Raw genomic sequence first — 24,469 nt, 5'->3', positions numbered from 1 at the left:
CCTGCCTGGGGCTTCTTTTATATGTTGCTCCGGGCGCCTAGATCCCTTCCGGGCGCCTGGAATGTGACGTAGCTGCTCAAACCGTGATGCTCCACGTGGCGACGACTCGGCTGGATATAATTTGCCTTCAGTGCCGGATCCTGGCGCCGGACCTCCGGGCGCCCGGACCTCCGGGCGCCCGGACCACCTTGTTCCAGAAAACTCCCTTTTCCTGCAAAACAAAGTTAGTCCGAGGCAATATATAACCTGCAACATAGATTATTAGCACATTTTATAATAGTATGAATTAGCACAAGTTAGTATGACTTAGATTCCGTCTTTTCGAGACCGGAATCTAGTCACGATCTCGACTTAGATATCCGAAATGGATCTAAGCCGGATCGACGCCTAATGTTCCCTTCCCGGGAACGCGTCCTCGCAGTCACTCCCCTCCAGTGACTTACCTCACTTACCTGCCAGACGTCCGGTCAGCCCGTCGACCCGTCTGGACTTCTCGCCAAGCGTCCGGTCAGCCCGTCGACCCGCTTGGACTTCTCGCCAGCTATCCGGTCAGCCCGTCAACCTAGCTGGACTTCTCGCCAAGCGTCCGGTCAGCCCGTCGACCCGCTTAGACTTCTCGCCAGCTATCCGGTCAGCCCGTCGACCTAGCTGGACTTCGTGCCAGACATCCGGTCAGCCCGTTGACCTGTCTGGACTTCTCCTGCACACTCGATCAAAGTGTCAGACAACAACAAAACTAACTTAACCTATTTGTCATTCATCAAAACCTGGGTTAAATCGTTAGTGCTAACCGCACCAACAGAACATTCTTTTAACAACACATCAAGGTAGAACCACACTTCAAATGTAATCTAGCATGCATTCAGCCCACTCGAACCGCACTTCATCAATTTCAACTCTGGAGTACTTGAGATTTGTAAACTGTAAAAACACATAAATAATATATTAGTAAACCAAGACTAAAAATCATAGTTGAAAAAGTAGTAAGAGCACCAGGTAACAAGATGACTAATTTGAATGCTTAAAAAGTGACACATTCATCATTTATCTCAACCACATCGTATAGTGATAGATTTATCATTCCTGGGAACTTAATATATTCCAAACCAAAAATTATTGCAACAAAGTTTTCTCATAGTTGCAATTTAATTAATCAGTACTTGATGGAGCTTCAATCTTTTCATATTCAGAATATCATTCAAACATCCTGGTGTAGATACAATGATATCAGCTCCACGATCCAACTCTCTTAACTGGGGTCCTTTTTAATTAATCAGTACTTGAGAAGTGCCAATGAACATATTCTTGGTACTTCTTTTTGAAAATGGAAAAAATAGATTTCCAACCTCTCATCAGAAAGTCCTGCCAACTATAATGATATGACTAAAGATTTTATGTTTTTGTGAAACATGAGTAAAAGAGGGTGGAATTGGAATAACACTTGTTTAATTAAGCACAAACAGCTAAGAATTTTGAATTTAAGTAATAGCAATAAAGTTAAACTAGATAACTTGGACAACGTATGATTTGAACACATCAGAAACAATTCAAAGAAATGTCAATCAATCAAAAAAAATTAAACCAGTAAAAATCTAGCAAATATGTGCATAATTTTGAGTCAAAGCTTACCAAAAATTACCATCATTCTTGTTGAGAATTAATGATAGACAACTCTTCTTCGTACTCCATTGCGTGTAATGAGCATTCCCTTTCAATTAATAAAAATTCCTGAAAAATATGTGCCCAGTTAATTTCTTTTGTCGCATGTTTTGTTAGGGAGCTGGAAGTGATACTCAAGAACAGTTCAAATCAATTTTCACGGTGTAGAACTCAAACTATGATGATTTGTTCATTCACATAGAATGCGGAGGGTAATACCTGTAACTGGTGATGATAAACAAATGAAGGATTCCATATTCTGAAGAAGCAACTAATTCTACAAGTGCATCATGATGATCTTTTAAATTGCCCGTTTTAACAAGAGAAACTGACACCTATTGGTGAACAAAAAAGGATCAATAAAGATTTGTAACACCATGGTGTATGTCAAAGAACACAGATATCACAGAAATAAAAAAGTATCGAGGTTGAGATTCTAATTAACCTGCATACAACGAAGAATAATTTATAGTAGACAACACCTACGATTAAGCCCTTTCACTATGTAATTAGTAGGGTTTATCAATAGATCTTCCTTGAAATACCAAGCATCAAGCCGAAATATCTCCATTCTCACTCCAGGTTGAAACCGGTTAAGCTCACCTGATAGATAAATTATTGACCTTCTCACAAGAAAATAATAATAGTGCATATTTAGTGGATTATGATACCAATACCTTTGAAACCAGCAGCCATGATAGTGGCAAGAAGTCCACCATCATTAGCTTCATGAAGTTACCAAAATAAAGTAAATAGTCATATATATAAATCATAAATAAAGTTACCAAACTAAAAATTCTCATTGTCAATCAAAATCCCATCACAATCTCCACGAATACGGGTGGTTCATTGTCATCAGTTTCGTCAATATCCATTGATGACATCCATTTTGTGAAGCATTGGTAGTGAATTGAAGGATCTCCCAACTTATCATCAGTGATGTATTCAAAAAACTCTCTATTTGTCCTCGACCGCAATGACAATTCTAAGAAATGCAATGTTGAATATCAATTACATGAACAATTACCTATTGGTTAAGACAAGGCACTTTGAGAGATTGCTTCGGAATTGAGTGGCAACAAGGGACACAACCTAAAAAAAAGTTCCGACTAAGTATAAAGTTATAATCACATCTTGTGGAGTTTGAAAGTATAAAGATAAATTTAACATGGACCTGATGCATCGCAACATAAGCAAAACCTTTTTGTAGGAAAACCCTACGACCAACAAATAATTCTGACACTTCTTTAAAGGGTGCCTGCATGTAGACACAGGTCAGTAGAAACTAAGGAAACATTGTTGTAGTAAAAAAGAGAGTTTAGACTAAAAACAAGTAGATAAATGGTACCTTAAAAAAGAGTGTATCAGCTGCAAAAAACAATAAAAATTTGTCAAATTACTAGACATAACAGTAAAAGCTATAAATGATTGAGCAACTGGTATCTGTGTTACTTTCAAACAGAACAAAACAATTTATAATCAGTTCCCTGGAATTTGATAAGAAGATAAATTGACAAATATATATTGCATCACAAGAGTTTTAAGATGACTTATTGAAGTTCAATCTTGCCCATTACTAGTTACTAGTAGCATCACAAATGTAAATCTGGTAGGTAATGACATACCATTCAATGGTTGACCAATAGAATGCGCAACTTGGTTCAATTTTTCCTTTACAGTCTGCAATGCAATAAAAAATATTTTCCTATAAGTACAAAAAGACATCCTAGATAAAACCATGGCCAAAGAACATGAGAAAAATGCATCTCGATAGAAAGAGATGTCTAAAAATTTGTAGTATTGTAATATGACCAGAAATATGGTGCATAAATTTAAAACAGAGTTTTATGATCATCTTGTGAGTAACACAATTCTTGAAAGTGAAGATTAGTCGTTAATTAGCAGTTCTTGAGATCGTCTCACTTTGCGGCTCACCTTCTTGAACGAGTCCTTATTCTCTTTACATTTGCTCTACAATGAGAAAGTCTACATTGACTTGGTTAGCACAAGAGATTAAATTAAAACGTGACAAAGTCAGAACAAATAAATCAGAGGAGGATGGCTAAGTCAAAATAATATCAATATCATCCAACAAAGATAACAAAAAATATTGTAAAACGATGATGTGCTAGAGAGATTTTGACGAGATCTGCAAAAGCATGAGTAATTGAAGTTTGCATAATAAAAATTACTAAGAAAAGCTCTAGCATTGCAATTCTAATCAAGCACAGAGTTTCTGATTCTTGACGAGAAAATTATGTTAAATGATCATACATTTTAAGTAGTTTTTTTTAACAACTTTTTGCTAAAAATTAACTATGGTGATAAGTGGCCTCTGTCGTTCCATAACTGGAGGTTAAAATTATAAATCTGCAACAGGAATAGATTGGTTTATAATATTAAGCCAAAGGCTTAGACAATCACCATTAAAATAATATTACAATAGAGGAGAATATTAAATTAAGAATTACTAATATCACCTTTTAGAGCAATGTTGAAACACCATCTTGTTCAAAATGCTGCTAAATCTTGAATTGTGATTGAGCTTAAAGATTATTCTCATATTTCAAGTTGATACTACACCAAAGGAATAAGCAAAGAGTGATACAAAATGCTAGTATGAAAAACAATCTAAAACATAGATTTAAATAGCTTAGATTTCATTGCCAACAGCTAACCAGCACATCTGAGTGCAATGTGTTCACATACCTCCTTTATGGTCGCCTCAACCTTCTTATTGTGTTGCTGCTCTGATACTCCCCAAACAGCCTGGGGCGGCACTGTGGTATACATGAGTATACCAACAGGTTCCAGTGACCTGCTACATTTTATGATGAGACAACCAAGCTACATAATAAACAGGAGAGAACTTGAAGACTCAACATAAAATTATAATATTCTCCAAAGTAACCTTTACCACCGATTATTTAGCTTACAAGACGGTAACTCGTCCCAACAGTTATGTCAAGTTAGAAGACAATCCCAAGTATTGGAACAAAAAAGATGATAGTAAGGGATACATACCACTAGCACATGACAAAGAATTTCCAAGTTACAAAAACTATAATCAATCTGCAACACATTAAACAAGAAACGAATCCCACCACCTTTCTATTTGCAATTGCTCCAAAAGTTAATTGTTTAGGCTCCCCACCAGACGGGTTTAAAACATGGAGTTCATCATCCTTGACATATGCAAGCATGCTTCCATTTGGTGACAGATGCGGGTCAATAATTGGCGAGCTAGCACAACATGTAAGCTTGAGCTCTGGCTCTAAGCCTGATATTTCCTAGAAATATACCTGATGAAACAGATAGCGATCACTTAATATATCATAATCAAAGAAGAAAGTTTAAGATCAACAGGTAGAAAGGCACGCAGAATAGCTACTTGTGATGAAGCATTTTAATGTTCAAAACAGAAATTGCTTCAAATACAATTGACCTATTAGTTGAATGTCAACACTTGCTCATTAAATCAGGAAATAGGACAGAGCACAGACCCCATTTGGCAATGGCACCATGATATTGGGCTTCCCTGGAGCGGAGCAAGAAGAGGACGTCGACCTCGATTTCCACTCGTACCTCGTGACTCCCAATCCCCTCTCCCTTGACCTCTCTCGCCTCAGCTTCTCTTCAGCCGAGATATTACTCTCATCGAGGCCGCCTCCATCAGGCGGGCAAATCACAAGCTCCTGCCACCGTGAGGCAACGTCAAAGGTGAAGACTTTACGGTGGAGGGTACCATCGGGGCTAAAGAGATAGGAGATCAAGCGCCCTTCGGGGCTGAAGCTGATGGAAGAGGGAGCGACGTATCCCGGAAGAGGGTACTGGACAATCTCCTTCACGGGAAAGAGGAAAGCGTCTTCCTCAGAATCAGTAAGGGGCATCTCGGCTTCGCAGTGGCGCGGCTTCTTCGAAAAAGTATCCTTCTCGCTGTAACGACCACCCTTCTTACAACTACTACTCTCTAAGGATGACCGTTACTTAACTACTAACTCTACTTAACCGGTATGATTAAAAAAACACATGGAAACCCAACCGAAAAATTTCGGCAGAGTCTCCCCTGTACCGGTGACCTTAAACTGACATACATAACATAATATACACAGCCACAGGCGGCTGGAACACATATCAAACAACAACCACGCAGTTTAATAAATCAAAACATGCAGGTAATGAAAAGCGGAAACATAACTTCTTACTACAAAATTTTCTTATCAACTTAATAAGAAATTAAACTAAACAAATTCTTAAACTAAGTGAGTTCTTTAGCTAAGTCCAAAGGATCTCCATAGTCCACACATCACACACCGTCACAGCATCTCCTTGTCCCCTTCTTCCTTATACTTTAGCTTTTCCTTTATCTGCAGTAGGAGGAAAATAGTATCTATAAGCTAAAAGCTTAGTGAGCGCTATCCTACTCACAAAAACTCGATATGCATGTATATAAATAAAAACATGCTAAAACTGAATGCTAACATGTAAAGCTACTCATGCTCATAAATAACAAAGAAATCAACTAACTGAAAAGCTAACATGTATAGCTACTCATGCTCATAAATAGCAAAGAAATCAACTAACTGAAAAACTAACATGTATAGCTACTCATGCTCATAAATAGCAAAGGAATCATGCTAACTGAAATACTAAACATGTATAGCTAATCATGCTCATAAATAGCGAAGAAACTAACTGAAAAGCTACACGTAAAGCTAATCATAGAACTATCATGTGTATCAATAAGAAACTGAATTGATACCTAAGCTAAACTAATTAATGCTAAACTGAGTCTAACTTCTATTCACATAACTAATTTGTGACGTTTTGAAAACTATTTACATAATAGATTAAAATAATAATCATGCTGCTGATGGGCCCGACAACTGTACTTGCTGTGCGCGCATCCCTAACTAAACCCAGGATTGCAAGTTCCGAGTCTAGTAGGGTTTACTAGGTTATCTAAACCTAGGGACGACTGTGGGAGCCCAACCCAATGGATATCTAATCCAATACAGTGCCACTACTAAAAGTAAAATACTGAATCTTAAACTAATTAACTTATCTTGCTTTTACTAGGTTATCTGAACCTAGAGGCGACTGTGGGAGCCCACCCATTGGACCGTAGTCCCATACAAGCTGAAGCAAGACTAAATAAGTTATTTTAAATGCTTCTACTGCATTAACTGAGCTATTAAAATGCCTACTGTAGCATTATATTGAGCTAAGCATTTTATCAAGCACTTGGTGTGCACTAGAACACACCCTACGTACTAAAAATCTGTATACAAAGCTTAACATAAATCTGCATGCAAAGCTTAACAAAAATCTGCATATTAAGCCTATCAAAATCTGCATACTAAGCTTATCTAAAATCTGCATGCTATAAAAATAGGACTGCTCATGTTATTCCAATAGCAAATAGGAAACTAGAACAACTTAAGCATGCTGTGATAGTAAAACAAATTCAACTACTAGGCATGCAATAGAATCTAGAAAATAAAGGAATCATTGCTGCATGAAATTAACAGAATGTCATGCTTCATCAAGAAATACTGAGAATTCGTACTAAGGTAAAGCTAGAAAAGGAAAACTGCACTTCTATTAGCAATGGAAAAGAAATCTGCCAATGCTAAAAAAAACTATTCTTACTAAGCAACCAAAATTTCGAAGCTTGTACAACCCCACAAGAACCGAGCAGGTTCATCAAGGTTGCAACAGAAAGTTTGGGTCAAAAGCTACTATGCTAATTTCACAGTCTGAATGAAGACAACCCACAAAAAAACACTAACCTACATGCTTAATCTAAACCAAACATCTTCCTTCTTTCTTAAGGGTTCTCAATTGCAAGCACAATAAAAGAAAAAAAACAAACTTTCTTCCTGTGATCCACTTCGAACAGAGAATCCCTTTCTCTGAGGTGCACGGCAGCCATAACAATCCAAACAGAATTAGACTACAAGGGCTGTAGAATCTAAAACATAACTTATACGTTCATCTAACATCTCCGCTAGGCATTTATGCAAACAGAGAACGTTCAGAGAGCTCGCAAAGAAACCTTGAAGAAAATCAAAAATCCACCGAGCATAAACCCAATTCAAAACCAAATCCAAGTCGCGGAACTACTCCTACTGCAGGTGAGAAGCAACTCACCTCGCTGTTCTTGGACTTACAACCGAGAAGAAGGAGGCTTCTAGGGCTTCGGATATATGCTTCCTCGACGATCTCTTGGTATCTTCTTGCTCTCCTCGACGAGAGGATCACAAAGGTATGAAGAACTCACGGAGAAGGGTGCTCGTCGGCCGCCGGAGACGAAGCCCTAGCTTCGTCTCTGTTTTCGCCTGAGAGGAGAAGCGCCGTCGCGAGAGGAGGAGAGGAGAAGATTTTGTCACGGGGAAAACCTAAGTTCTCTTCTTATAACTTTGATATTCTGTTAACTAACTATTGCTTAAATACAACTTGATTCGGGTTTTATTAACAAACCCGCGGCAGGTCTGTTGGTTAAGCGAACCTCTGCTTCACCCGAGGTTCACGGTTCAAATCTCGGCTTGGACATTTTTTTGTCGAAACTTCTTTCGTTCAGTAAAAATACCAAACGAACTCCAAAAATTACGTAAAAATACTCTAAAAATTTCTAAAAATCTCTAGAATTTTTCTAAAGCATTTCTAGATTTTTATAAGGACTTTTAGAACTCGAAATATGGAAAATTGGGTCGTTACAATTCTCTCTCCCTTATAAAAAGTTCGTCCTCGAACTTAGAATAATTCTAGATATATTTCTGTCTCATGCTGTCTCCACGCTCCCCTAGTAACTTTCTCGTGCTTCTGGTTCTACCAGATGACTTTTACTAATGACACTTCTCTGTTTCCTAGTCTCTTGTCTGCTCTGTCCACTATCTGTGTCTGCTCTCATAGCTAAGATCCTCTTGGATCTACACTGTCTGAGGCTGAATCACTTGGCTAAGGTCGTGAATACACTTCTTTAGCATGGAGACATGAAATACATTGTGTATTGCTGACATATCTTGAGGTAAGTCTAGCTTGTAAGCTACCTTCCCAATTCTCTCTGTGATCGGGGTAGGGTCCTACGTATCGAGGACTTAACTTGCCCTTTTTCTCTTGGGTTCTCCGATGTACTCGAACTGTGCTTCTGCTTCAGGTTGGAATACGACTTTCTGTTTACGGCACTCTATGGAGGCACCGTATCTGATCAGGAAGTTCATTCTAAATATGACATCGTAGTCAGTCATGTCTAGCACTATCAGATCACAAAAGAGTTCTCTGTCTGCTATCATGACTGGCACTGTTCTGAACCAGTGCATGGATGCCATAACTTCTCCCGAAGGTAATGTTGTCAGAAACTGACTACTGAGTACCTCTGGGGGTATTGCTAACTTTTCGGCGAATGCCCTGGCTGTATAAGAATGGGTTGCCCCAGTATCAAATAGAACAGTAGCACTATACTGAAAAATACTAATATGACCTGTGACAACTGTCGAGGCGTTGGCTACGTCCTCTCTAGTGAGTGAGTAGATCCTCGCATTCGCCATAGCTGGAGGGGCTTCTAATCTGCCCTGGCTGATAAGTGGACCTTCTAGAGCGGACTGCATCTGATATAACTGAGCTGGCTGACCTGCATACTGAATCTGCTGTGGCTGAGGAAGACCGGTCTTGTTCGGGCACTGCTTGGCCATGTACCCTTCTTGTCCACATTCAAAGCATCCTCGTGTGCCCTTGTGACAAACCCCTGGGTGGAATTTCCCACAAGTAGCACACTTGGGATAACTTGGCTGCTTGCTAGCTGGTCCTCCTTTTGGGTAATTCCCTGGTTTGCGCTTGTTGCTGGAGTCCCCTTTCCAATTAGAGCTGTGGCCTTGAGATTTCTGAGTATCTGAACTTCCTTGGCCTTTGGAATCTGAGGAGGTTTGCTTCTGTTGCTTGAGCTTCTGCTGCTTGATGCTGTTCTGGTAGTGCTCGGTGATCAGAGCACTACTCACTAGTTCTTCTATGGTTTGTGGCCTATGGATGCCACCGGCCACATTCATCGCTATTTCCGGCCTCAACATTTTGAGAATAAGCCGAACTCGTTCCTTTTCTGTGCTGACTAATTCAGGACATAGACGAGCCAGTCTGTTGAATTTCTTCACGGCTTCCTCAACTGATAGGTTGCCCTGACGAAACTCCGTGAACTCGTCGTAGTGGCGGTTTGTGACCCACATGTGAAAGAACTCCTCGAAGAATTCTTTCTTGAAGTCAGCCCATGTCATCTGATTCACTGGGCGCTTCGCTCTGACTCTCTCCCACCACATACGTGCGTCTCCTGTCAGGCAGAAGGAGTCACACTTCACCTTCTCCTGTTCTGGCCAGTCCAGAAGCTCCATCGTGCTCTCCAGTGTTTTGAACCAAGCTTGAGCATCCCATGGTTCGCTGGTGCCTGAGAAGTTCTCGGGCTTGATTCGCTGCCACTAGATCAGGTAAGCCTCTCTCTTTGCTTCCGCTGCTGGAGCTACTGGTGCTGTGGGCTGGACTGGTGGAACCTCTATAAATGCTGGGGTCGCTAGGTTAGGTTCCGGGGTGACTGTGGGAGTATTCTGTGTTCAGCTAGCTGCTGCTGTAACTGAGCCACTAATGCTGTAAAGTCTGGGGGCGGCACTGAACTGCCTGCCTCTTGCTGGGGCTCAGTAGCTGGTGCCTGCTTAGCTGGGCGTCCTCGTGCCATTTCTAAAGACATAGAAGATGCACATAACTAATCTAATCACGTTTAACTAGCTACTATAAACATGTTAGAGGCTATCACACATAAGCATGCTATAATTATTCCTAAACATGAAAGCAAGAAACATAAATAGAGTAGAGGTATTCTTACTTGGAAGACGGCAAGGCTGATGCTGATGTGTGTGATGCTGGAGAATGGGAACTGCTCTGATACCAACTGTAACGACCACCCTTCTTACAACTACTACTCTCTAAGGATGACCGTTACTTAACTACTAACTCTACTTAACCAGTATGATTAAAAAAACACATGGAAACCCTACCGAAAAATTTCGGCAGAGTCTCCCCTGTACCGGTGACCTTAAACTGACATACATAACATAATATACACAGCCACAGGCGGCTGGAACACATATCAAACAACAACCACGCAGTTTAATAAATCAAAACATGCAGGTAATGAAAAGCGGAAACATAACTTCTTACTACAAAATTTTCTTATCAACTTAATAAGAAATTAAACTAAACAAATTCTTAAACTAAGTGAGTTCTTTAGCTAAGTCCAAAGGATCTCCATAGTCCACACATCACACACCGTCACAGCATCTCCTTGTCGCCTTCTTCCTTATACTTTAGCTTTTCCTTTATCTGCAGTAGGAGGAAAATAGTATCTATAAGCTAAAAGCTTAGTGAGCGCTATCCTACTCACAAAAACTCGATATGCATGTATATAAATAAAAACATGCTAAAACTGAATGCTAACATGTAAAGCTACTCATGCTCATAAATAGCAAAGAAATCAACTAACTGAAAAGCTAACATGTATAGCTACTCATGCTCATAAATAGCAAAGAAATCAACTAACTGAAAAACTAACATGTATAACTACTCATGCTCATAAATAGCAAAGGAATCATGCTAACTGAAATACTAAACATGTATAGCTAATCATGCTCATAAATAGCGAAGAAACTAACTGAAAAGCTAACACGTAAAGCTAATCATAGAACTATCATGTGTATCAATAAGAAACTGAATTGATACCTAAGCTAAACTAATTAATGCTAAACTGAGTCTAACTTCTATTCACATAACTAATTTGTGACGTTTTGAAAACTATTTACATAATAGATTAAAATAATAATCATGCTGCTGATGGGCCCGGCAACTGTACTTGCTGTGCGCGCATCCCTAACTAAACCCAGGATTGCAAGTTCCGAGTCTAGTAGGGTTTACTAGGTTATCTAAACCTAGGGACGACTGTGGGAGCCCAACCCAATGGATACAGTGCCACTGCTAAAAGTAAAATACTGAATCTTAAACTAATTAACTTATCTTGCTTTTACTAGGTTATCTGAACCTAGAGGCGACTGTGGGAGCCCACCCATTGGACCGTAGTCCCATATAAGCAGAAGCAAGACTAAATAAGTTATTTTAAATGCTTCTACTGCATTAACTGAGCTATTAAAATGCCTACTGTAGCATTATATTGAGCTAAGCATTTTATCAAGCACTTGGTGTGCACTAGAACACACCCTACGTACTGAAAATCTGTATACAAAGCTTAACATAAATCTGCATGCAAAGCTTAACAAAAATCTGCATATTAAGCCTATCAAAATCTGCATACTAAGCTTATCTAAAATCTGCATGCTATAAAAATAGGACTGCTCATGTTATTCCAATAGCAAATAGGAAACTAGAACAACTTAAGCATGCTGTGATAGTAAAACAAATTCAACTACTAGGCATGCAATAGAATCTAGAAAATAAAGGAATCATTGTTGCATGAAATTAACAGAATATCATGCTTCATCAGGAAATACTTTGAATTCGTACTAAGGTAAAGCTAGAAAAGGAAAACTGCACTTTTATTAGCAATGGAAAAGAAATCTGCCAATGCTAAAAAAAACTATTCTTACTAAGCAACCAAAATTTCGAAGCTTGTACAACCCCACAAGAACCGAGCAGGTTCATCAAGGTTGCAACAGAAAGTTTGGGTCAAAAGCTACTATGCTAATTTCACAGTCTGAATGAAGACAACCCACAAAAAAACACTAACCTACATGCTTAATCTAAACCAAACATCTTCCTTCTTTCTTAAGGGTTCTCAGCAGCAAGCACAATAAAAGAAAAAAAATAAACTTTCTTCCTGTGATCCACTTCGAATAGAGAATCCCTTTCTCTGAGGTGCACGGCAGCCATAACAATCCAAACAGAATTAAACTACAAGGGCTGTAGAATCTAAAACACAACTTATACGTTCATCTAACATCTCGGCTAGGCATTTATGCAAACAGAGAACGTTCAGAGAGCTCGCAAAGAAACCTTGAAGAAAATCAAAAATCTACCGAGCATAAACCCAATTCAAAACCAAAACCAAGTCGCGGAACTACTCCTACTGCAGGTGAGAAGCAACTCACCTCGCTGTTCTTGGACTTACAACCGAGAAGAAGGAGGCTTCTAGGGCTTCGGATATATGCTTCCTCGACGATCTCTTGGTATCTTCTTGCTCTCCTCGACGAGAGGATCACAAAGGTATGAAGAACTCACGGAGAAGGGTGCTCGCCGGCCGCCGGAGACGAAGCCCTAGCTTCGTCTCTGTTTTCGCCCGAGAGGAGAAGCGCCGTCGCGAGAGGAGGAGAGGAGAAGATTTTGTCACGGGGAAAACCTAAGTTCTCTTCTTATAACTTTGATATTCTGTTAACTAACTATTGCTTAAATACAACTTGATTCGGGTTTTATTAACAAACCCGCGGCTGGTCTGTTGGTTAAGCGAACCTCTGCTTCACCCGAGGTTCACGGTTCAAATCTCGGCTTGGACATTTTTTTGTCGAAACTTCTTTCGTTCAGTAAAAATACCAAACGAACTCCAAAAATTACGTAAAAATACTCTAAAAATTTCTAAAAATCTCTAGAATTTTTCTAAAGATTTCTAGATTTTTATAAGGACTTTTAGAACTCAAAATAGGGAAAATTGGGTCGTTATACTCGCCGTCCTCCGCGACCGCCTTGTCCTGCATCAAGAATGGAAGATATGCAGGGGGAGAGGAAGGGCTGGAGAGGCCGCCGGAACAAGAAGGAGTCGCCGGGCGTCGAACCCTAGGAGTTCGGATGGCGATCAGATGGGGAAACGAGGGGATCTAGCTCTCACTTCACTAATATAGTAATGGTGCTAGGCCCTCCTTGGAGCGGAGAAAGAAGGACCAGTACTCCTGCACCTTATCCCGCATGATCGATCCCATCTTAAGGTTCACTGCCCGCTTGCCTTTCACTTCCGCCGAGCCCATCACCCACACGAACCAGTAGACCGCGACAGTGCTGACGACTGTCGCCGTCCACATCGCGGTCGAGAGATTCATTGCTTGTCTTTCAAATGGTAACTCCTAAAAGGAGGATGCGAAGGATTAGGGTTCGATTTATGGTGGGCAAGGAGAAGCCCAAAAGAAATCACGCTAAGAAATTCCGCCAGAATTTCGGTTCATAGACACCGGGTTTTAAAAACCGCGGTTAAAATCGATGTCTATTAATGAAAAAAAAGGCGCTCATAGACATCAGCTAAAAAAACCGATGTCTATGAGTGAAAATCTACGCTCATAGACACCAGTTTTTCCAAAAACTGGTGTAAAATATTTAAAGACATCGGTTTTTGCTTAAAACCGTTGTTGTTCCACCGATGTCTATGAGGGTTTTTCTTGTAGTGAAAGTCCATAATAGTTGGAAAATTAATTTCTAAATTTATTACTTTTATTTACTATGATGTTTATGTGCATGTGATGTATGCTAGCATAGGTTAAAATCTTCATTTTAAACAACTAAGTGGGAGAGGGATTTTAATAAATCCCATGGTCTCCATTACTAGTTTGTAAGTGATGCAACAAGCTTGCGTGTTGGCTCTGAGTGCCTCCCTCCACAACGGATGGGTTTGTTGCGGATCACTAGATCAAACTTCCTTTATGGATGGTTATAGGAAATTATTTAGGAGTGTGTGATCTTCTCCAACTGAAGGGCACAATCCTATTTAATGGACTTAGTATCAAGTAATGGTATACACTTAGACGCATTCAATAGTATCCTCCCCAACAGAGTCACTACTATTATTTTGTGTGACCAAAGTGAAACCAACTATTAATTTTATTTGTCGTAAAGTTAGGATGACAAGATAATAAAATTAATGGGTTACACCCTCCTTTTACAAATGATGAATTTGTATACATCCACAATAACGTGACATGCAATATTCACATTGTTTTAAGGTGTTGGTTAATTTAAAATAGTATTGTTTGAGTAATCAATATTATTCTAAATTTAGAGTCTTGACCAAAGTTTATTTTTGTGATTCTTAGGATGACTTTCAACCTATTGGCCATTATACTGAAAGAGAACAAACTTACTGGTCCCAACTATATTAATTGGAAAAGGAACCTAAACATTGTTCTTACTATTGAAAGCTATAAATTTGTACTAACTAAGGCTTGCCCTGATGCACCTGACGGTGACTCTAACCCAGAGGAGATTGAGTATTATAAGAAATGGGTAAAAGTTGAAGAGATGGCGCGGTGTTATATTTTGACATCAATGTCAAATGTATTGCAAGATCAGCATCAAGATTTACCAATAGCTTATGATATAATGAATAATCTCAAAGAACTCTTTGGGCACCAGAGTCGGATTGCTAGGCAAGAGGCAATGAGAAAGTTAATGACAGCCACCATGTTTGAGGGAACACCCGTAAGGGATCATATCCTCAAAATGATGGCCTATCTAAACAAAATACAAGTTCTTGGAGGAGAAATCGATGGGGAAACCCAGGTCGATATAATTCTCCAAATGCTACCCAGAAGTTTTGAGCAGTTCCGCCTGAACTATAACATGAACAAAAGAGAGTATACGTTGGCGGAACTTCTGATAGAACTACAGGCAACAGAAGGTATATTTCGTCAAAGTTCTCAGATTCACTATGCTAAAAATGGTTCTACTTCTAAGCCGAAAGGCAAGAAGAAGAAGAAACAGGTCTTTTCAGCAAAGAGAGTGAATAAACCTCAAGGATAAAAAGCTGGAATGAAGAAGCCGAAGGGCAAGTGCTTCATCTGCAAGCAGTCAGGACATTGGAAGGCCGACTGTCCTCGTAGGAATCAGAATAATAAAGGTATATCTCATGCTCTAGTAGTTAAAACATGTTTATATTGGTTAGTCCTAGGAAAAATGTATCGGTTCCATTGTACAAAAATTTTTGTACAAGTGTCGAACCTTTCCTTAAATAACCTATTGTGTTCTTTAAAAGTTAAATTAGGAATCGCAGACGGAACTTAACATCATTGATTCTAAATTTTACTTATTTGTTCTTAATGGTTTAGATTTGAATCGCAAGCGGAACTTAACACTATTGATTCAAATCCACCTATGTTATTAATTCCATTAAATATGAATTTCCAAAATTGGCTTCTAGGACTGCATGGCGAGGTACATGGCCTTCTTAGATATGCGAGCAACCACCACCGCCTAGACAAAGCCTTTTAAAGAAAGCTAATATTTAATTTCCTTAAATAACTCTAGGTTAACCAAAAAGAACAATCGAATCACAAATTCGAAAAAACAAAGAAAACACAAACTCAAAAAATAAATTCAAAAAACTAGATCTAATGCCTCTTGTGTTTGGAATTCTTACAAAAAGAAATAACTAGCATGATGCGGAAAACAATTGCTAATTATACCTTCTCTTCGTAAACTAATGACTTCTTGATCTTCTATCATATTCCTCTTCTTATCCCGGACGTTGTGTGGGCAACGATCTACTGAGTTGAGAACCACCCAAGCCTTCACCTCTCTTCCAAGTTTCGGCCACCTTCTTTTCTTCAAGGGATGAAGAACTTAGACCACCAACCATTCTCCAAGGGATGCTAGGAAACAAAACCTCCTCCTTCTTCTTCTTCCTCAAGTAAAATTCGGCCACCAACCAAGCTCCTAGAGAAGTTACCGCCGGCCACAAGAAGAAGAGAAGAGGGAGAAGCTTAGACCGGCCACCAAGGAGGAAAAGAGAGGAAGAATAGAATAGAGTCGTTAGCCATGAAAACACCTCTACCCCCTCTTCTATAATCCTTTGTCTTGGCAAATAAGGAAATTTGAATAAAAACTTCCTTAATTCTTTTGCCATGAAAAGGAAACTTTTAATTAATTAAAATCAAATTCCTTTTCTCAATTACAATGGCCGGCCACCTATTAATTTATAAACAAGGAGAGTTTTAATTAACACAAGAATTAAAACTTCCTAATTTGTTTTCGGAAATTTATAAAAAATTATCCAATAATTTCTCCCTTCATGGTGGTTTGTAAAAAGGAAATTTTATAAATTAAAATATTTCTTTTAAACATGTGGATAATTTCTAAAAAGAAAAGTTATCTTTAAAAATTAAAATCTCCTTTCAATCTACAAATAAGGAAAGATATCAAATCTTTTCTTAATCTTTTGTAGAAACTTATAAAAGGGAATATTTAATTTTTTAAACTCTCTTTTAAATCATGAACATGGTTAAAAATGAAAAGTTTTCTCAAAATAAAAATCTACCTTTCAATCTATAAATAAGGAAAGATTTCAAATCTTTTCTTAATCTTTTGTAAAAAGGAAAGATTTAAATTTCAAACTCTCTTTTAAAACCATGATATCCACATAAGAAATATTTTTAATAAAAATCCATTTTTATTTTCTAGTGGCCGACCACCTAAGCTTGGGACCCAAGTTTTGGCCAGCCACCTATAATTAGCTCCATCAATAGCTTTGGCCGGCCCTAGCTTGGGATCCAAGCTTGCTTGACTGGCCACCTTAAGGTGGGTAGAAAGGTGGGTATAAATCTCTATATATAAGAGGTTACGATAGGGATTGAGAGGAGGAATTAGTTTTGGTCTCCCGATGAAATTAAGCTTCCCTTGTTTGCCTTGAACACCCAACTTAATTTCATCAATAATAATTCATTTCACTAAAGAATTATTACTGAACTACCACACCAATCCCAAATTACATTTTGGGCTCCTTCGTATTATGAGCGTGTTAGTCTCCCTGTGTTTAAGATAACAAATGTCCTCTAATTAAGTAAGTTACTAACAACTCACTTAATTAATATCTAGCTCCAAGAATAGTACTACTCAACTTCATTGTCATGTCGGACTAAGTCCACCTGCAGAGTTTAACATGACAATCATTATAAGCTCCTTTTGGGGGCATTCTCAACCTAGATAACTAGGACACAGATTCCTTCTATAATCAACAACACACACTATAAGTAATATCATTTCCCAACTTATTGGGCATTTTGATTTATCGAGCTAAATCTCACCCTTTGATAAGTCAAAGAAATAAATATTAAATATATGTGCTTGTAATTATATTAGGATTAAGAGCACACACTTCCATAATAACTAATGTCTAGTTCTTTTATTAAATCAGTATAAAAAGAACTTACCTTAAATGGTCATTCTCAATACACTTAGAGTGTACTAGTGTAATCTATTAGTCAAGATAAACTAATACCTAATTACAATACAACTATTCCAATGGTTTGTTCCTTTCCATCTTAGTCGTGAGCTACTGTTTATAATTTATAAATAACCGATAACACGATCTTCTGTGTGTGACACCACACAATATGTATCTACAATATAAATTAATTGAACATCTACATTTGGTATATATAAATGTAGACACTTGACCAATGTGATTCTTATAAATGTTTATACAAAAGCTTGGCTTTTAGTATATACTCCAACAGTTTGGCGGTGTTATCTACCAGCACCTGGTGTGTTGATACGAGAGCCACTGATCATGTCTGCAATTCTTTGCAAGGGTTCCAAGAAACCTGATGACTATTTGATGGAGAGATAACCGTCTACATGGGCAATGCTACTAAGGTGGCGGCTGTTGTAGTGGGAGACGTCTACTTATCTTTTGATAGGAATAGAAGTTTGATTTTAAGAAATTATCTTTATGTACCTAGTTTTAGAAAGAATTTAATTTCAGTTTCTAAATTGTATTTGGATGGATATTCTATTTCCTTTAGTAACAATGTCATTATAAAGAGAAATAAGGTGATTATCTGTTCTGGTGCATTGGTTGACAATTTATATACTTTAAATCCAATTCCTCCCATAAAGTAAAATATGGAAATTAATAACACATCTTCTAACTCTAATATGAGAAAAAAACCTTCAGAAATGAACCAAACGTATCTTTGGCATCTAAGGCTTGGTCATATTAACTTAAGTATGATTCAAAGGCTAGTAGCCGATGGACTCTTGGGTTCATTAGAGTTGGAAAACTTTCCAACATGTGAATCCTGCTTGGAAGGTAAAATGACCAAGAGAACTTTTAAGGCCAAGGGGTATAGAGGTAAAGATGCGTTAGAACTGGTTCATTCTGATTTGTGTGGTCCTATTGCTATCCAGGCAAGAGGTGGTTATGAATACTTCGTCTCCTTTATAGACGATTATTCAAGATACGGATACATTTACCTAATGCGTCGCAAGTCTGAATGCTTTGACAAGTTCAAAGAATATAGGGTTGATGTGGAGAAACGTCTTGGTAAAAGTATCAAAACACTACGGTCTGGCCGTGGTGGCGAATACCTCTTTGGAGAGTTTAGGAATTACTTATCAGAAGTTGGGATTCAATCCCAATTGTCTGCACCTGGTACACCCCAATAGAATGGTGTGGCAGAACGAAGAAATAGGACTCTTATGAAAAAGGTTAGATCGATGATAAGTTATTCAGAGTTACCAAATTCGTTTTGGGGATATGCTCTGGAAACAACAGTGTATATTCTGAATATGGTACCTTCTAAAATAGTTCCTTCTACTCCCATGGAATTATGGAATGAGCGTAAGCCTAGTCTGAATCATATTCGGATATGGGGTAGTCCAGCACATGTGCTGAAGGGAGATACTGATAAGTTGGAATCACGTACAGAAGTTTGTCTGTTTGTGGGATATCCTAAGGGAATGAAAAGTGATTTGTTTTATAATCCTAAAAATCAAAAGATCATTGTTAGCACCAATGCTCGATTTTTAGAAGACGATTATGTAATGAACCATAAGCCCATGAGTGAAATAGTTCTAGAAGAAATAAGAGAGGACACGTCTACTTTAATACCAACAGTACAAGATGAAGTACCACAAGAAACTACAACACATGTCACACATGATACACAATCAGAGATAGTGCCTCGTCTTAGTGGGAGGGTTGTGAGGCAACCTGAGAGATTCATGTTTTTTGGAGAGTCTTCAGACTTAATTCCAGGTAAACATGAACCTGATCCCCGGACATATGACGAAGCACTCCAAGATATAGATGCAGTATCTTAGCAAAAGGCAATGAATTCAGAAATAGAATCTATGCATTCTAATAAGGTCTAGGAGCTTGTAGAACCACCTGATGGTGTAAAAGTCGTTGGATCCAAGTGGATCTATAAAAGGAAAAGAGGGATAGACGGGAAGGTAGAAACCTTCAAAGCAAGGCTTGTTGCGAAAGGGTACACTCAGAAAGAGGGAATCGATTATAAGGAGACCTTTTCGTCAGTAGCCATGCTTAAGTCTATCTAGATACTCTTATCCATTGTCGTTCATATAGATTATGAGATTTGGCAAATGGATGTCAAGACAGCTTTCCTTAATGGAAGTCTTGAAGAAAACATCCATATGAAGCAACCAGAGAGATTCATTGAAAAAGGCAAAGAGCATCTAGTGTGCAAGCTGAATCGGTCTATTTATGGACTAAAGCAAGCTTCAAGATCTTCGAACATCCGGTTTAATGAAGTAATCCAGTCATATGGATTTATTCAGTGTACGGATGAGTCTTGTGTATACAAGAAGTGTAACGGAAACGTGGTGGTATTTCTTATACTATACGTAGATGATATTTTGTTAATTGGCAACAATGTCAAAGTATTATCAAACATAAGGCTATGGTTCTCCAAAAAATTTGATATGGAGGACTTAGGAGAATGTGCACACATTCTTGGGATCAAAGTCATAAGGGATCGCAAGAAAATAATGTTGTGCCTATCTCAAGCTTCATATATAGATACGATCCTTGCTCATTTTAGCATGCAGAACTCCAAGAAAGGTTTCTTACCTTTTAGGCATGGAGTAGCCTTATCTAAACGGATATCTCCAAAGACATCAAAGGCGATAGAGGAGATGAAGGCAGTTCCTTATGCTTCGGCTGTAGGAAGCCTTATGTATATAATGCTGTGTACGAGACCTGATATCTGTTTTACCATGGGTATGGTTAGCAGATATCAGAGTAACCTTGGACAAGGACATTGGACTGTTGTAAAGCATATATTAAAGTACCTGAGAAGGACTAGAGATTATATGCTAGTCTACCAAGCAGACGATTTGCTCCCTGTGGGTTACATGGATTCAGACTTCCAATCAGATAGGGACAATAGTAAGTCTACGTCAGGCTATGTGTTTACTCTAGGAGGTGGAGCCATTGCATGGAGGGGTGTTAAGTAGAAATGCGTCTTGGACTCAACCATGGAAGTTGAGTATGTGGCATCCAAAGAAGCAGTATGGCTAAGGAATTTCCTAATGGACTTAGATATGATTCCTGGTTTGCCCAAAATCATCACAATCTATTTTGATAAAAGCAGTGTAGTTGCAAACTCGAAGGAACCATGAGCCCATAAGGCAAGTAAACATAGAGAGTGCAAGTACCACCTGATACGAGACATCGTCAAGTGAGGAGAAGTTATCGTCGCCAATATTGCATCAGCAGATAACCTGACAGATCCTTTCACTAAGGCCCTTCCGGCGAAAGCTTTTGATTGGCATGTGGAGGGGATGGGAATCAGATGTATGGCAACAGATATGGCAGCTTAGTCTTTTAGTATAAGTGGGAGATTGTTAGAGTGTATACTAAAAGCCTAGCTTTTGTAAACATTTATTTTTGAAATAAAAGAATCACATTGGTCAATATCTACATTTATTTGTTAAATGTAATTGTTCGATTAATTTATATAATAGATAACATGGTGTGCGATGTCACACTCAGAAGATTATGTTGTCGGTTATTTATAAATTATAAACAGTTGCTCATGACTAAGATGGAAAGGAACAAACCATCGGAATAGTCGTAGTGTAATTAAATATTAGTTTATCTTGATTAATAAATTACACTGGTATACTCTAAGTGTATTGAGTAGGACCATATAGGTAAGTTCTTTTTGTACTGACTTAATAAAAGAACTAGACCTTAGTTATTATGGAAGTGTATGCTCCTAATCCTAATTTAATAACATGCACATATATTTAATATTTATTTCTTTGACTTATCAAAAGGTGAGGTTTAGCTCGATAAATCAATATGCCCGATAAGTTAGGAAATGATATTACTTATAATGTGTGTTGTTGATTATAAAAGGAATATGTGTCCTAGTTATCTAGATTGAGAATGTCCACAAGAGGAGCTCATAAGGATTGCCATGTTAAACCCTGCAGGTGGACTTAGTCCGACATGACAATAAAGTTGAGTGGTACTACTCTTGGAGCTAGATATTAATTAAGTGAGTTGTTAGTAACTTACTTAATTAGTGGACATTCGTTATCTTAAACACAGAGAGACTAACACACTCATGATAAGAAGGAGCCCATAATGTAATATGGGATTGGTGCGGTAGTGCGATAATAACTCTCTAGTAGAATGAGTTATTATCGATGAACTTGACTTGTAAAATAAATCATCATCCAAATTGATTTGGTGATTGATTCAATCAAGAGGAAAGAAAAGGAAAATAAAAAGGGAAAAGGAAAGAGAAAGATTTTAATTTTTGTAAAAATTCTTCAATTATTTGCCTTGGGCTAGTATTATAAAAGAAGGGGTGAGGAGGCTTCATGAGACACAACTCTTATTCTCTTGCTTGGAGATCTTGGTGTGGCCGACCCCTTCTCCTTCTCCCTTTCCCTTTGCTCTCTTCTCCTTGGTGGTGGTGGTGGCCAGATTTTAGAGGAATAGGAAGACAATTTTTGGGTGGTGTTCATCTTGGAGGATCTTCGCCCACACGATGTTCAAGGCGAGGTGAGGAATACGACAGAAGATCTCGAGGTCATTAGCATACAAAGAGAATGTATAATTAGCAATTGTTTTCCGCATCATGCTAGTTATTTCTTTTTGTAAGAACTCCAAACATAAGAGGCATTAGATCTAGTTTTCAAATTAGTTTTTCGAGTTTGTGTTTTCTTTATTTTTCGAATTTGTGATTCGATTGTTCTTTTTGGTTAATCTAGAGTAATTTAAGGAAATTAAATATTAGCTTTCCTTAAAAGGCTTTGTCTAGGCGGTGGTGGTTACTCCCATATCCAAGAAGGCCATGTGCCTCTCCATGCAGTCCTGGAAGCCAATTTTGGAAATTCATATTTAATGGAATTAATAACATAGGTGGATTTGAATCAATAGTGTTAAGTTCCGCTTGTGATTCAAATCTAAACCATTAAGAACAGATAAGTTAAATTTGGAATCATTGATGTTAAGTTTCGTCTGTGATTCCTAATTCAACTTCTAAAGAACACAATAGGTTATTTAAGGAAAGGTTCGACACTTGTACAAAATTTTATACAGTGGAACCGGTATGATTTTCCTAGGACTAACCAACAGCCCTATCACGACGCCCCGCGGTTATATGATCTAGGGTATCTCCCCTATGGGTTTAACAATTCTACACAACCATTTGATAAAATATGCAAAAGATATATATAAGCATTCACACACACACATCATCAAACATGAACAAGGCAATAACAAGTCATTGAATAGAAACATGACAAATCTACATAGTTTTACATCTCCATCACATCATAAGTACTTCCTACATCCTAGATCTGGAGATCTACTCCATTTCTAAGGAAGAACAAACCCAAAACATAAAATAAAACATACTTACAACCCTTGATCCGAGAAGAAGGGGAAGAAGAGATGCTTGCCGATGATTTCGATGTCTTGGGGATGCCTCCTTGCTCCGGAGATGGATGGATCATGAAGGAATGGAGGAGAATGAAGTTCTAGGGTTTCTCTCTAAGGGGAGAACCCTTCCCCAAGGATAGGGACGAATTCCCAAACCCAAGATGAGTCAAAGAATGGGGATCTAGTCCCTTTTATGCCTCCTCCAAGCTGCCCAGGAAAACTAGGATTACAGGAGTCAGGTAAATCAGGTTTTTCACCCAATAAACCATGTTTTCTCATGATTCACCCTGAACTAAAGTTGTAGCTCTTGAAATTATCTTAAATATAATACTTGGATCGAGCATTGGCTCCTACCGATCCGAAAGTTATAGTGGTTCAAAGTTTGGTTTGTAATCTGGATGGAGGTCCAGTTGAACCCACGGTTGGGAGGCACGGCCATACCATTTAGCATGGGTAGATAGTGCTTTATCTCTGTTGGATCTGAAAAAAATTGTATATCTTGAAGTAAGCTACGTTTTGGTATAAAGAACAGCCCGAAACTCGAACAGAGCACAAAGTTATGGCCAAATTATGATCGGTCTGCAATCTGCCCAAAATTCAGCACACCCTTGTTTTGGCGTGGCACGACCCATGCTCTTCATCACACGGCCTCACACGGCTCCCTCTCGGGTTGAGTCACATGGCCGTGTGGCTCACAAGACCATGGCCCTTTTCTTCTCTACCAAGGTCACACTGTCGTGTGGATTCACACGGCCGTGGCCTTCCTCACCACTGTAAACTTAGCACGGCCATGCCATTTGGCACGGCCGTGTGCTACTTGGACACAGGGAGCTGACACAACCTTTAGAGAAATGACACGGTCATGCCATTTGGCACAGCCTTGCCTTGTACTTCCTCTGGATTATTGACACGGCCGTGTGGGTCACACGGTCGTGATCCTCCTTACCTCTGGAACATTGGCATGACCGTGCCAGTTGGAACAGCCAAAGCAAGATAATGGCCACACGGTCGTGTGGCATACACGGCCCAAGCTAGATTTCCTCCGGAGTTGCTCCTGCATCCAATTTAGCTTCATTTTCACTCCAAATAGTGTCCTAACAATAAAAACAAGCAAATTGCATATCTCCGAACAGAATATAATGGAAG

The 24,469-nt window shown here is 38.7% G+C and overlaps 1 long non-coding RNA gene across 2 annotated transcripts; it reads right to left on the bottom strand.

Moving 5' to 3' along the window:
* Nucleotides 1–4,110: 4,110 nt before the first annotated feature.
* On the bottom strand, nt 4,111–4,845 carry LOC122049127. Of its 2 annotated transcripts, none has more exons than XR_006130842.1 (3): nt 4,767–4,845; nt 4,369–4,477; nt 4,111–4,236 (listed from the first exon to the last, which is right to left on the bottom strand). It is a non-coding gene; the product is annotated as an uncharacterized LOC122049127 (long non-coding RNA). The 2 variants fall into 2 exon arrangements; XR_006130841.1 differs by having other exon boundaries at nt 4,369–4,506; nt 4,767–4,839.
* Nucleotides 4,846–24,469: the final 19,624 nt, after the last annotated feature.

The sequence above is a fragment of the Zingiber officinale genome, chromosome 2B (assembly GCF_018446385.1).
Source record: "Zingiber officinale cultivar Zhangliang chromosome 2B, Zo_v1.1, whole genome shotgun sequence".
In the NCBI taxonomy this organism is placed as follows: domain Eukaryota; kingdom Viridiplantae; phylum Streptophyta; class Magnoliopsida; order Zingiberales; family Zingiberaceae; genus Zingiber; species Zingiber officinale.
The sequence above is the reverse complement of the archived record's forward strand: the minus strand, read 5'-3'. Positions and strand labels throughout refer to the sequence as shown.